At 41.0% G+C, this 15,624-nt stretch overlaps 2 protein-coding genes across 4 annotated transcripts in view; one reads left to right on the top strand and one right to left on the bottom strand.

The window, feature by feature from the left end:
* The window catches only part of insyn2b (inhibitory synaptic factor family member 2B), a 29,243-nt gene extending 17,270 nt beyond the window's left edge, over window positions 1-11,973 (bottom strand). The window contains exons 1-2 of one of the 3 annotated variants that reach the window (XM_080465244.1): window positions 6,573-6,719; window positions 670-747 (exon numbers count right to left, since the gene is read on the bottom strand). The gene's annotated coding sequence lies outside the window, so the exon portion shown is untranslated. Of the gene's footprint in view, window positions 1-669; window positions 748-6,572; window positions 6,751-11,935 lie in introns of those variants that run through there. The other 2 variants (XM_080465245.1, XM_080465243.1) reach the window with 2 other exon arrangements.
* Window positions 1-15,624, top strand: part of dock2 (dedicator of cytokinesis 2) — a 101,011-nt gene that overhangs the window by 63,866 nt on the left and 21,521 nt on the right. The window lies entirely within an intron of this gene.

The following is a 15,624-nucleotide window of genomic DNA, read 5'->3' as shown; positions in this document are numbered from 1 at the left end:
GTAATCACAATGCTCCTCTTGGTTACCATCCCTCACCCACCCACTGCCAGAACAGAACAAACCCAGCGCTTTATTGGCCCTCTGAGACGGGGCACATGCTACGATGCAGGTAGGCCAATCCAATTTTAGTCGTGCGTTTTTATGAACCATTCACAACATCTTGTTTTTTTATTGATTAAGATTAAGATTTTCCTTCAGTACATTTCAGCCAACATTTGAATGAAAATGTCACACAGCAACTCAAAAACCCTAATAAACAACACATATTTTCATTTCCATGAATTGCCAACAGAACTCATCTCATTTGTGACGTTTGTCAGGAAGTAATCATAAGACAAATCCGGAGGGCGACATCAGCACAGTTGGCTACAATTATCTTCATGGTATGACTATGGGTGGGGAGATTTTTCAAACATTCCCTTTCATTATTTTTTTGCGGTGATTGCGTCAGCAGAGTCTTTTCAGTCATCAATCAGAAGATCTTCTGTCAGAGGAGTGATCATCTCATGACAGGTACAATCCAAGAATTACTAAGACAAATCAATCTTCCAGTTCTTTGATAAAGGCCAATTTACAACAGGAAATTAATTCACATAGTACTCTCAACATAATGCCACCGAGACATTTTATCCGGTAACTTGATATAAAATGCAAAAGCAAAAATAATACCATGCATCCATCCATCCGTATGTTATTCCACTTATTCCCATGTCAGGGTCATGGAGCGCTGGAGTCCATCTCAGCTGACTGTGGGCGAAGGCAGAGTTCACTAGACAGGTCACTAGTCAATCATAGTGCGGACACAGAGAAACTGTCACACACACTCCAATTCAATCCCATTATTTGTGTGCCCTTTGCCTTTAAAACTGCGCAAGGTCGAAGTGGTTCATCTTTTATTGCCTCTTGGCAGGTGAGAGGTTCCAAGCATCTTTGATAACTTGCCATCTGTGCAGGACTTGTTCTGCTGATCACTGACAATAGTTCTCTATGAGTCTGCCAGCACTTTTCTTCTCAGTATGAGTGTAACACACACACACACACACACACACACACACACACACACACACACACACACACACACACACACACACACACACACACACACACACACACACACACACACACACACACACACACACACTATAATACTAAATATAATTTGGGTAAATCTTGCTAAAAATGTGTTTTATCTTTGCATCTCCTTTTGGTTTAGTTTCCATTATTTGTATCTCATTTATATTGTCGTACTTCATTTTTTATACTTGGATATCATACTTACGTCTTGTAATCATTTTTCAAACAACCAAGTAAATGGATGGATGTTTTTCACAGCATAATTTGCCTTGAATTTAAATTACCAAAACAGTTTTCTGTTTTTTTTCAACAATGCACATTTATCAACGTTTTATCTGAAAAGCCAGAGGCCACAGAGGTTAATGTTGTTATCGCTGAAGTCAAATATATTCATTCAAGTTTGCATCTTGCTGAGTCACGAGTTTTGGGGCCGGCTGTGCGGCTGTGACATCCGAGTGTTCTCTTCAACACATTAGAACCTCTTGCATTTCGAGAATCACAAGAAACATGCAACAAATGACCTGCATTTGGGTTCATGGACATTTTTTTTTATTAGAATATTTGAAAATAAAATGACTATGTGCTTCCATTTAGTGTATTGCATTTACATCAGTTTGTTTGTTTGTCATCAGTGATGAATAAATACAACTGTACAGAACATTTATGAACAAAATTAGACTACAGTTGATTAGTTTAGACTTTTGTCAAAAGAAATTCTGGAAATGCTTGCAAGGACACCGATTAATCTGGAATGTAAACTCTTGAATTTGTTCTTTATTTAAAAAAAAAAAAGGAGAACATGCAAACTCCACTCTGAAACCTCCCCCCAAAGCCCAACCTGGACACAAGTCTGAGCCCGTCTCCTTCTAAATCGCTGCAGCCCTGCACAGACCTTCCGGTGGGGAACAGGACGGAAAGAGTCATTTCTGGATATGAAGTAACATTAATTTTCACCTCCACACCTAATTAATTGATAAAGGGCTTGTTTAGACCTGACTAATTCTCTGACCACAAATCACGAGACAAAATGGCAGACTTTAACCCTTCAATGACAGGGCACGTCTGTTTGGATTGTATGGCCACAGATTTAAAAGAAAAACGCATCATGAGTCCGTGCTTGTGTTCAAGATATCTTCCAATACATGTCAGGTATTACAAAAAAAACCCTGTGTTTTTGCATGACAGATTTCTGACGTTCGTACTGTTCTCTTGAAGTATTTATTTGTTTATTTTTGTATAAATAACTGGCTTAGGTGTTATGGTTATGAAGTGTATGCATGCCAAATCCCATCAGTGGAAGATCAGAAGAAAAGGTTTAACAAAACAAAAAATACAGGATTCAAACAAAAACACAAGTTGACATTGATTCTGAACAAGGGATTTTAGTTGTTTGTTGGAAATGAAATCCAACAATTCAAATCATTTTACGGTTGTCAAAAAAAAACTATAGTATTTAATTATTAAGAATGTTGTATGCTAAAGAGGTGAACAATGTATAAACAGACTTTCAAGCCCTGTTTCCTTCTTTATCAGGTGATAAATAGAGCACTGTTTCTAAGTGATGCACTATTCCAGTCAGCAGGCCATGGGAAACTAAAAATAAACAATGTGTTTGATATTACACTGTGGGTTAATTTCCAGCCATTTAGGTACCTGTAACAACGAACACGGTGAAATATTGACGAAAGGTGGATATTGACAAAAACCAGCGGTCGGTCTAATTCATTTGTTTTGTTGTTGGCTGGAGAAATGTTTGTCGGTTGAGCAGCAAAGCAGAGAAACCAACGTAAGACTGAATATTTATGAGACATTTGCCACCAGATAATGGAAGATAAACATGATTAAGTGGAAAACTAGATCCAGTGAGCTAACAAAGAAAAAACAAAGCCTCTGAATTCTGGGGGGGCGCCACCGATGCATGACCACACAAATATGGTGCCTGTGTAGGTAATAGTGTTTGGTTTTGTGGGGGGGGGGGGTTTGCATTTTTTTTTTTTCTCTGTGCACTCTATCTCTTTTAGCATTCTCTCTATGTCACTTAATCTTTTTATCCTTTCACCTGTCCCGATCCTGGTTACTCTCTCCTCTCTCTATACTCTTCTATCATCTCATCTTTATCTTCTCCACTGTATCGCTCATCCTGTCTGCACATCCCATCCAATCTCTCCATCATTAACCCCCAATCTATTCCTCCTTTGCTCATCTCTCCATCCGTTTGCCCCCACTGCCCTCTCTCCTGCTCCGTCATCCATCTTCCTGCCCTCCTGACTCTCAAGTCTTTTTGTCTTTCACTGCATCTCATCTCTGTCTCATCACTCGTTCACAGGCTGCTTAGCAGACCAGCTAAGGTGTCAGTGACACACACACACACACACACACACACACACACACACACACACACACACACACACACACACACACACACACACACACACACACACACACACACACACACACACACACACACACACACACACACACACACACACAGGCATGCCTTCTTTTGATTCTTCTTCTTGCTCTATTTTTGTCACTCTTCTTTAACCTTTACCTCTTGTTCCTGTCATCTGTCATATTCTTGAGGGAAGGATTGGAATGAAATTCAGAGCACTGTAAAGTCTTAACCTATTGATTAGGCTTGTCTGCTCTGTGATTTGCGTTACACTCCATTTGAGTGGTCTGGATTTGCGCTGCGTTTGTTTCCCAAAACCAATATTCTTTTTAACAGACATGGGCAGCTTGAAATGACTTCTTACACAAGGTTTTAATGTGTAATGAAAACTTCATGCTTTGATTTCTGATTAGAGTTCCTGCTGTTGCATGGTTCAACAGTTAGCACTCTTGGGTCACAATGAGAAGTTCCCTGACTTGATTCTGGCTGAGGAGATTCTGGCTTTGAAATTGACAAACGTATTACATGTTATATGAACAAAAACTGTAAGTTAGACAATTGTTAAACAGGTTAATTTTACCTTACTGAGGTGCTTTTGTGGTCTAAGAATTTGAGAGAAAAAGCTACTTACAGACTTCAAACAAGTTGAAATCATGCGTGCGATGACAAATTAATTGGTTAGGGCGCTTGCGTCGCAGCGAGAAGGCTATTGGTTCAAATACTGGCCGTGCCTTTCTGTGTGAAGTTTGCATGTTCTCCCTGTAGGTGCCTGCGTTTCCTCCTAATATTCCAGTTTCCTCCCACAGTTTAAAAACATGTGAGGTAAATTGTTGACCCTAAATTGCCCCTTTAGCAGTGCAAGTAACTGGGGTTCCGTTTGTCCTGTGATGTCTTGAGAAATTCAACCCCAGTGTTTTTCTGTAGAAAAAAACAAACTTTTAACTAAAAAAACAATTATTACTGTCAAATGGAAAATTGCAGACTCGATAATTATTTTCACTTTTCATACTGAATATTTTGAGTTAACAAATGTCCTCTGGACAGCCGTCAAATTGAGCTAATTGATTCCCTCAAAGTACAAAAAGCTTTAAGACGATATCAAAGCACTGTCAGCCTGCAATTTCCACTGTCCAACATATCATTAACAAATGAAAAGACAGAACCTGGGCGATCAAGACAACTTTTAGATGAAACTGCATGTCTGCGGGGCAGAACGGAAAAGCAAAACCCACATATGCTGGAAAAAGATGTGCAGGAAGCCGGCACAGAAGCAGTGGCGCAACTCTCCACTTTGCAGCAGTGCACAAACAATATCTACATAGAAAAGCACCAAAAGGAGTTTTAATCATCTCAAATATGCAAACCAACATATGAATAAGTCTGACTAATTTGGAAGCAAGGATGCAGAGATGAAGTTCAAAATCAGCTGTTTGGCCTCAATCACCAAAGTCATGTGGTATGGAAAAAGAAAAAGCAGCACTAAACGAGATGAGCATCTTGCCAAATGTTAAAGACGGCGGTGGGAATTGAGTTTTGGGATTGTGCAAGAGCAAGCGCCACATGAAACCGTGCACTGACGGAGTAGAGAATGTATTCCACTAAATAGTTGCAAATCCTGGATTTAGACGTCTGGCAGCCTTTGGGATGGTCTTTCCAGTCCCCAGATTTGAGCATAATTTGTGCATATAACTCAAATTATCCACACATTATATTTGCAAACAACACCACATGCAAGTACGCTGGCGATTTTAAGAATTTATTCAACAAGTGTGCTTCTGTGACAAGAGCGCCCACAATTTATCAGAGCTTTTTTGTGCTATTAGAAATGTGTCTGTGGGAACCCAAAAAACAAAAAAAAACTTCAGATGGAAAACCAGCCAAGCGATACGGCAGAATCGACTATGAAATGTGACAAACTGCTCAGTTGGCTCCGTTATTCAACTTGTTGATTTATCCCAGAGAAAGCCTGTGCTGTCTGATGTGCATAAAGCAGCACACACTCATGCACATGCAGAGTCTGAGGCTTCAAATTGTATTCCTAACTGACCAAGGTTATGTAAATATTAAATGATAACAGTAGTTGCAAATGCACACGTTAGACGTGTGTTCACATACAGACACATACAGAATTAGTGCACAGGAGATGAGTTGTTGCTTTATAATCCCACATTAGAGCGACACTCGCTTTTCCTGACCATTGATACAGATGCTTTTAATAACAACCTTGCCACACACACACACACACACACACACACACACACACACACACACACACACACACACACACACACACACACACACACACACACACACACACACACACACACACACACACTCACTTATTACCCTTGGTAAAAGCAAAGGTTGCAATTTCATGTAATAAAATCACGCGCTCACCCAACACACATGTACAGTACATACTGTACATAGACCGAAGCACATTCATATGCATCAAATCTCATTGTGACAGATGGATAGGATTATTTACTTGCCACACACACACACACACACACACACACACACACACACACACACACACACACACACACACACACACACACACACACACACACACACACACACACACACACGCACACACACAGCATGGAACGTCTATGTGCTTGGCTTTGATGCAGTGATTGCACTCCTTTATCATCAAGGCGTCCCTGCACAGTTGTTTCACAGTCAACAGCCTAAAGTAGACATGTACACACTTTTTGCTAAGTATGTAGGAACACAGGACATCCACCCCAGATGTGTACGAGATGCCGTGAGCTATTTTTGTGTTTCTTTAGTCCAGAGGTTCAGTCTGTGGCAATTTATGGATTTTTCCTGGTAGTTCAGCCAGTGCCTGCTTCTATACAATCACAGTGAGCTCCATAGAAAACCCCGGCCAGTGTGTCCTAAATCTTGAATGAGCTTCTTTAGGGGTTAAAAAAAGAAAAAAAGAAAGTGCAAGCCCTGGGCTATCGAACTGGAAACATTCCTCAGAGGATGATAATAGAGCAAGTAGAAAACATTGTTAGCTTTTAGAACGTCCCACCCCACCACACACTCAATATTGTTTTCTAACAGCTGTCTCTTGTTTTCTCTTTCAATTGCTTACCTGATTTTCTTCTTCTCTTTGGTCCACATGTTTCTCATTTCTCTGGGTTTCGTTGTGTCTCTCGTCTGTCTGATAGTCCTTCAGTCCTCAGTAGCGCTCCCCTTCGATTCCTCAGTGCTCTCTATCTCTCTCTCCGTCTCACTCTGTGGCTGCTGATCCTCACACGCTCGTGGAGCCCAGTGAACCTCCCTCTCTCTCTCTCTCTCTCTCTCTCTCTCTCTCTCTCCCTCTCTCTCTCTCTCTCTCTCTCTCTCTCTCCCTCTCTCCTTCTCTCTCTCTCCCTCCCGCTCATTCTACCTTTCCCCGATTGATCGATCTCTGTCTCTATTCCTACCTGCTGCAATTTTCTCTCAAGTATTTCCCAAATACTGTCGCTCTCATGTTAAGTCCTTCACTCTATTTCTCTTTCTGTTTTGCCACATCTCTGTCTCTTTGCTGGTCGTTTATTATCGGTATAATGCCCCTGTTTTTCCGCCTGGTTGTTTGGGGATGTGCCTACATTGACCCTGGCAAAACGGCAGACCCAGAGAAACTTTGGCAGCATTGGAGTGTCTGCTCCCGGGAGTCAAGCCAGGACACACACATGCACCCTGGCTTCTTTCACTCATTTTATTTATATCTCTGCTTTTCTTTGAGAGCGTTTGTGTATTGCTTTGCTATCTCTCTCCCTTTTTTCTATTCATCCCTGTCTTGTTTTTTCTTTACTCCTCTCTCTCTCTCTCTCTCTCTCTCTCTCTCTCTCTCTCTCTCTCTCCCCTCTCTCCTTTGAGCTATTTTGTCCCTGCCCTCCTTCCTCTCCCCATTTTATCCTTGCACCACTCCTCCCTGCACCTCTTTTCCCTTTTTTTAATATCTTTATTTCTCACACTCACCTCACCTCGTGTGGTTTTATTTGGCTGTCCCACCGCCCATCCTCTTTTGTTCACACTTGTCTTTCTTTCTGTTCCCTTTTCTTCCCAGCTGAGCATGACTCTGCTTTCTTTCCTAAGGAGAGCTACACAATTAGATATATTAAAAAGAAAATAAGATTAAACACTGTATGGCAGCAGGTTTTAATTGTGCTAAATGATGGATGCTTTGTCTTTCAAGCATGGCAAAAATTGTGTTTCTGCAAATTAATTTCCTCCAACAATGGTGTTTGCTTCCTTTGTGGGCAAGTTTAGACAATAGAATTAAGTTGAGACACAGGTCTTAGGTTAATAATGTTAGCTGTTATGCAAAAAAAAGCAACACAAGAGGATTTACAAATATAACACATATGTAGCTCCTGTAAAGTGTAAAGAATTTAAATTATGGCTATGAATTAAAGCATTTTTTTGTTATTAAACCAAAGATTATCTTGAGCCACAAAGTGTATTAATGCTCAGGTATGTTTTAGATGAAGCCATCACTTTCAGGAAATTATGAATACGCAATCAATCAAATGTATTTAGATGTACTGAATCAGAATTGGAAATGTGAAATCATATGGACCTCAGCTTCAACATTCTATTTTTGGAAACAATGCATGGCGTCTTAACGGCGTGCGAACAAATGCTGCTTCAGACCTTAATGTGTTAAGTGTCAGGGGAAAGAAAAACAATAGTTGTATGTGCTCAGGGGATGGTTTTTAATGCAGCATCCCTGTGAATGTCCCCCCTGACTCCTCCTCTTACTGAAAATACCTGGTGATATATGTGCCACTGCAAAGTGGTGGACTCTTGTGTTGTGTTTCAGTTGACCTTTGATAGGACGGGGAAAACAGTGTGTGTGTGTGTGTGTGTGTGTGTGTGTGTGTGTGTGTGTGTGTGTGTGTGTGTGTGTGTGTGTGTGTGTGTGTGTGTGTGTGTGTGTGTGTGTGTGTGTGTGTGTGTGTGTGTGCGCGCACGCGCGCGCGTGAGAGAAAGCGTGTGTGCGTGCAGCGTGTGTGCGTGCAGCGTGTGTGTGTGCAGCGTGTGACGGTGTAAATGTGATTGTGTGCGTTACATAAGCTGCCAAGCTGCAGTGCAACACATGAGGCTTTTCAGAACGCATACACATCTGCACAGGTCCATACGAGGTTCGTAAAGCCTGAGACAGTCGTTCTAGTGTTCTGACGGAAGATGGGAATAGAGGCCTAGTTTATTCAAGAAGGAGTTAGTGGTGGTGAAAGTGCAGTGCATGTCCTGGATAATGAAGGCGAGAAGTCTTCCCATTCTTCATGCCCGTGAAGTCTAATTTTCCCTCTCTTCTTCCCTTTCTCCTTGACCCCTTCATCTTTCACTCTGTCTTCCCTATTTGTGTGAACTGATTGCGTCTCTTTGCACTTGACTCAGGAATGTGAAGCTGAGGACACATTGATCTGTTTTTCTGAGAGGCAGACATGTCGTACATGTTTACGTTCTCACCGGATCGCAGCAAACACTCATGCACAAAGATAGACATCCATGCTATCTCTTCCTCCTGCTCTCACTCATCACTGTGACATGCACAACTCTAATTACACTTCTGCACAATCCGGCTCCCGCTTTCAACCCCCACCCCCTTTTTTTCTTTTCACTTCGGCTCACAGGTGAAAAAATGTGTACGTGTCATTGAGATTCTTCTGTCCATATCGTGTGCATGTGTGTGTGTGTTGTGACGGTGGGATGGGTCAGGGATGGGTCAGTGCATGTGTGTGGTGGTACAGTGAGAAACGCTGCAGGCTTCCCGTGAAACTGTGTTTGTTGGATGTTCCATTTTAAAAAAACGATGAAAAATCACAGCTGAGAGCAGCGTAATGACTTCCCACCTGGGGGGATGCCACAAAGGGAACGACGGAGGAGGAGGAGGAGGAGGAGGAGGAGGAAGAGGAGCAGGAGCAGGAGAGAGGGGAAAGAGAGGTGAAAAGGTAGCAACGATAGCAAGGGCAGGGTATGGACCTGAACAAAGTGCTGTGAAGGACATCAGTGGACCTGATGTGGAATTATTGGCAAACAAAATTGCAATTTTGTTTGCCCTTTGGCTTAAATATGAAATTCCTTTTTCCATGAATTTAGTTTTATTTTGCTGTTTAATGTCTGTTTAGCTACTAATGCTCACAATAAGGTCGATCTCAAGGCTATTTGCTATTTACTTGATGAGATTTCACAAAGAGATGCCAAAATAATCGATGGGCTGCATGTTTCACACATTTGACTGGCAGGTTTGTCCTTGTCAGAAACATTTCTCTGTTAATTTAACAGATTAAAACCTCACTCTTTAAGTATTTAAATTGGGACTGTCACAGTTAAATGCTTTAATGCTCGGACCTAATTTAAAATTAATTATATGTTAATTATATTTAATTGCATCAATATTACATCAACATAAGTGTTTATCCTGCCAGGCATCTCATGAGAATAAGGAACTTAATCCTCTTTTACTGCAAGATGCACTGGATTTATTTGATTTTATGGCTGTAGCATGTGCAATGATTGAGTTATTTTGCTTTTTTCTCCAAGAAAACTTTCAGTATCTGGCAGTTTTTCAAATTTCCTGTGGGTTTTTTAATCACACTGAAAAGCTCATGTTACAAATGTGTGACACACCATACTGAGGAAACCCTCTATTTTTGCTCTTCGTACTTTTTGATGTTTCTACGTATAATATACCATCGAGGAGTTGTGATTCTGACATGTAGGCATGTTAAAGCATGTAAGCGGCGGTTAAGCAAAACATTTCAACTCAGATATTGTATGATATAATCTCAAACTGAAAATTAAAGCGAAACGAAGCATTTGAGATCAACTTTTCTCTGTGCAACTGGGCGTCACGTTACAACCACAGCCTCAGTCCCACAGCTAAGTTCATTGACTTTGCTGACCCTATCATTGCTTTTGGTTTTTTTCACACTCACCCTGTGGCAATCCGTGAAATAATATCTTGGGGTGCTACAGACACTCGGATCGCTCCATATAAACATGGAGTTGAGGATGGAAGAAACAAGTTGGCGTTACTGCAGCTTTAGTTCCAACACTATGCAACGCATAAAAATACCAGCGCTTCTACTACTTTTTGTCTCTGAAATGCATATTTCACTGAAACAGATTGTGCCGTTGCCAGCTAAGGTGAATCCAGAAGCCACTTCCACATTAAATTAATTTTCCCTCATAAACCTTTGTGAGAGTCGACACTTAGTTTTCAAACGGCATGCTTTTAAAGCAGCAGCCAGGAGCTGCTAAAGACGGCCGTCTTATTTACTGTCTATTAAGCTTCATACTTACGTATGTTGTGCCACTCTGCTCCTGCAAGCTGAGCGTCACACTCTCTAAATGTGTTGTGCTGTATGAAATATTCGCTTTTTTATTTGCAACGGTCAAATTCTTAACGTGAATGTTTTTTTTTTTCAACGTGCCACATGAAATTAATTATGTTTAATTGCAGATTGAAACAAATTGTTTGAGAATGAGGTGCTTCCAAATATTAAAATGTGCCAATATCATTTATAAGAGAGTCTAAACTCCTGAATATGTATGCTTTCCAACAGTAATGACACGTGACATCATCACATGAGATGCAGTGATAGTCGTCTGTATTTATGTAGATCGAGATGTCATACATTTTATTGCATAGGTATGCTCAGAATCAGGGCCTTCAAACATGTAGTCCATGTGATTAAAATAGTCAAACTTTGCTCATGGGATTGATCTTCTGAAGTGAATAAGATTGACAAATTTTCAATCAAAGTTGTGCTCTTCTTAATTTGTCCACTGCAGGTTTCACTATTTCAGTAAGAGTAGAGGTGATTACGCAACACCACTGAACAGCAAATGGCAGTAATACTTATAGCCTGTCTGACGCAACAGAAACCTAGCTATTGTATTACTGACAGGTTATATTTCAGAAAAAAAAACAAGAAAAAAAACTTGCTTTGCAGTCAAACATTTGGCAAACTTTGGAGTTGTTTTTAGAGGTGATGATGTTATCATTTTTCCAAGGTGGCCCGATTAAGATTAAGTGAGTTTGACACTCCTGCTTGAAAGGATTGACCCAGCCAAGAAATGTTCGATTTGATTTCGCAGATGTTGAACTATTTTCAGTCCACGTAATGTTGATTTTTATTCATCTCTGTGCCAGTGACAATACTAACAGCAGCGCTCTTGTATTTCATTGCAGCACAGAGGTATGACTCAGCTCACGGCTCAGGAAACATGAGTAAGGGAGCACTAACCTCTTTAATGAGTGGCTCCTGTGGGTTCCGGCTGTTGGGAGGCTTGGATTAGATTTATTTCATATTATGCAGGTGCTGTTTCAGGTAACTGTCGCTTTAAAGCAAGTCAGAAATTACAGCTGTTAATGCATTATTAACAAGAGTGGCCAGAGTGAGCGAGTGGGTGGATAAATGCGAAGAGGGTGGATGACAGAGAGAGAGAGAGGTCCCATACCTGGCCAACAGCAGTGTCCCGTTTTGTCAGTAATCTCTTCACTGTTGTGTAAGGCCTTTACCTCAATGAGCCCTGGGCTCTCTCTCTCTCTCTCTCGCTCTCTCTCTCTCTCCCTCTCTCTCTCTCTCCCTGTCTGTCTCCCTGTGTGTCACTAAAGGTTGTCTGTGGTCTTATTTTTATACTCAAGACAAACAGGCTCTCCATATGTCTTTTAATGCCGTGGGACGTGTTGATGAAACACATCCGTGCGTGGCGACACAAGCGGTTGATGATTGGATATTTGGCCCCCGGAGCATTTGCATTGCGTTGAGATGGTGTTAGCAGAGATTGAGAGTGTAGGCCCTCAGAGAACACCAATTACAGTGAAGTAGGGCAATAAGGCACGTGACCAGCACTTCAAAACACAAACACACACAATCATCAAACTACTGAGCTGTGGAGCAGTGAGTTTGGCGTGTGTGTGTGTGTGTGTGTGTGTGTGTGTGTGTGTGTGTGTGTGTGTGTGTGTGTGTGTGTGTGTGTGTGTGTGTGTGTGTGTGTGTGTGTGTGTGTGTGTGTGTGTGTGTGTGTGTGTGTGTGTGTGTGTGTGTGTGTGTGTGTGTGTGTTCCTAATCCTATTACTGATCAGGCATTGCTCTCTAAAGAGGCAGAGGAGGGTGAGAGGAAGAAATGGGTTAATTATAATGCCCTGTCCTGTGCCGTGGAGCAGTTTTACATACATAGATGGCTGCTTTCATATCGGGAAAAACTGTCAATAATAAAACATTTTGAACATTGTTTCCTTTTTCTTTTTTTTTTCAGTTAGCAATTATCTTTCCAGCACTGACTGTAGTGTCACTTTAAACTTATCTCCTACTTTTAAGGGGATAGCATGAGTGGGTCGAAAGAAGAGAGAGAGCGTGAAGACAGAGATTAAAGTGGTGAGAGAAATTGTTGACAAGGACTCTGGTGTCACTACACCACAGAACGAAACATTCAGTGCCCATCCCTATCCAAATATGTATTCAACTAATCTTGAATGTCACAGACATCCTTTCTGTTTCCCTTTTTATGTGTGTCTGTCCGCTTTTATATTTTCTTCAAATCGTAGTCAGGGAAAATATGTTTTCATTTGCATACATGAAAGAAAGAGTGTGTATCTCTATATTTGAGCACAGCAGATGCATAAACACAAACTCCAAAAGTGTGATCAGATGAAAACTTGTCACCGCATTAGCTGCCATTTAACTTTCATCTCCCGTTAGTCAGTCATCATCTTTCATCTTTGTCTCATTTTTCACTTTTCTGCCACCACCTCAGAGAGCAACTTCACCCAAATTGGAACTGCAGGAATACCTGGACGCATGCTGCGACATTCAGAACTAATCTTTTTGCTTACTGTCGACTTTAACAATGAGGTGCTGCAGAGGGGAGGATTAGAGAATCTTATTGTAGATTAGGAACGAAGTAAGCATAAGTTAAAGCCAAGATGTGAGACATGGCAGGGGGCATTGTTGGGGTGACTGTTGCTCGTTTGGTAGATTGGGTTTTCTCCTCATCCAAATGTTGGCAGTCCGATCCTCCATTTTGCCTTTTCCTGTGGTGGAGTGTCCTCGGGCAAGACACTCACTCACAAATCACTCCCACCTTGTAGCCGTCATTAATGATGTGTGAATGTGTTTGAGTGGTGAATATGACTTGGCTTGTCAATGAAAAGCCCTATGAGACGAAAGTGAAATCACTTCAGGCGTTCAGTTACATTAACCTTGTGTTCTGTACTTGGATTAATCTTGACGTGTAAAAGGCTGATTCAAACTGTATGACTCTAAGCTGTCCAAGATTAAAGGCCAAACATGGTCACATCTTTCATTATGATGGTTTCATGTCATATAGTGGTAGTAGCATTAGGCTTAGGGTTACAGCTTCTCACGAACCAATAGTAACGCAGCAGATACAGATAGAAACTCGTGCTACACCTGGTTTTGCAGTTTACCCTGGAAGACGGCGATCACATTCTCCGTTACCTCCTCAGCAACACTGATGACGTACGAGACGACGTACATTGTCGGCGTATGAGATGACGTCATTCTTGCGTACAGGCACACTTGGTGAAGGCCGTCCCCCTTGATTCACTGAATACTTGTCTGACTCCCAAGTTTATGAGCTCCATGTTGTGCAGTCTAACGGGCACGTTTATGATCACACAGTCTGTTGGAGACATACAGGATGACCCCCGAGCCTTTTAGGCTCACTGCTTTGATGATCATGCCTCGGTCGAGCCAACACATAAAACTTTATCTGGCAGATAGAGAGGAGGAAATGGAAAAGGGAAAGAAAACAGGGCTGTTTTTTTTTTGTTTTTTTTATTCAGCCTGTTTGCTTTTCAGTTTCTTTTTTATTATTAATATTATCAATAGAGTTTTTCATTTCCAATGAACACTTCACTTTAAACTGACCTATCTTTCATTTTAGGTTTTCAGTAGGTGATCTTATGTCTCCGACCGGATAAACAAAGGCCTGTGGGGTTCACCAAGCAAAATGATTAAGACTGCAACATCAGTATAGGTCCCACTTATAAGAAAAAAAAAATAATAATTCAACACTCTGTATGGACTATGGGTTTGCGACGAGTGCAAACTATTTTCTTTCTTTCTTTTAAACATTGATTATTTATGTCGTGTTAAATTGGTGCAGCTCAGATTCTCCCCGCTTCGCTTTCTATTCTTCTTATTAGACCGCTGCCTCTTTCGGCTTTCAGTTGTGGAAATATTTGCACTAAATCTTACATGAATTCTGTTCAATCCAGCTCAGACAGTCTTTCCACAGCACAATGATTTCACATTACAAATAATAAGAATAAAAACGAACAAAAACAAAACAAATGCCGGACATTGCTTTTACAGTGACGCTCGCTAATACTTTTGCCTGCTCGGTCTCTTGACCCTCTATTCTGTTCATCTTCTCCTCATTACTAGTGTCTCTATGTGCTTTTGTGTTCCCACCTTGGGCCATATTCATTGTTAAGTGTGCGTAATGAGGAGTGAATACCTCATTAAAAACTAAACGGCAACAAAAAAAAACCTGGTGGCTGTAAATTTGCCATCATGGTGGTAATAATAAAGTTGCTACTTAAATTTTCATTTGAATTGGGAGCATTTTATCTTGTGGGCTGTCATGATTTTTATTGTATGATTTGCTCTGCCTTCAAGCCCAAGATGAGCCGTTGGTTGAGGACATTAGGTTTACATGTTCTCTTTCCATCTGTTCCCTTCTTGTCAGCGTGGTATGTGAAACTGTCTTGAGGACATATTTTAATAGTTTGTCACACTTCTTCACTCTCTGTGAAGAATAAACTCATTAGGCTTTTGTCGTTGAATGTCAAGGTCGCTGTGACCTCATATTTATGTAGTTTATGCGAATGTATTCTCTGAAGAAAGCCTACGCTTTCTAAAAGTGGGGAGTTGAGGAGAGGGATACAAGTTTAAGACGTGGGATCAGGAATTATATTTAACAATGATATGTAAAACAGAAGATTTGTTCAAAAGTAATCAGTTTATTGCTGAAATCATGTCACCTTCACAATGGTGGTTGGTGATATGCAGTTTTTCAGTTCTAAGACATTTTCAGCTGCCCTATGGCATCTGGCAAGTGAGCAACCATGTCACTGCATCAGGCCAAAAATAAACTCCATCAGTTTATTTAAAGTTAGC

This window comes from Lipophrys pholis (genome assembly GCF_963383615.2).
Source record: "Lipophrys pholis genome assembly, chromosome: 6".
In the NCBI taxonomy this organism is placed as follows: Eukaryota; Metazoa; Chordata; class Actinopteri; order Blenniiformes; family Blenniidae; genus Lipophrys; species Lipophrys pholis.
The sequence above is the reverse complement of the archived record's forward strand: the minus strand, read 5'-3'. Positions and strand labels throughout refer to the sequence as shown.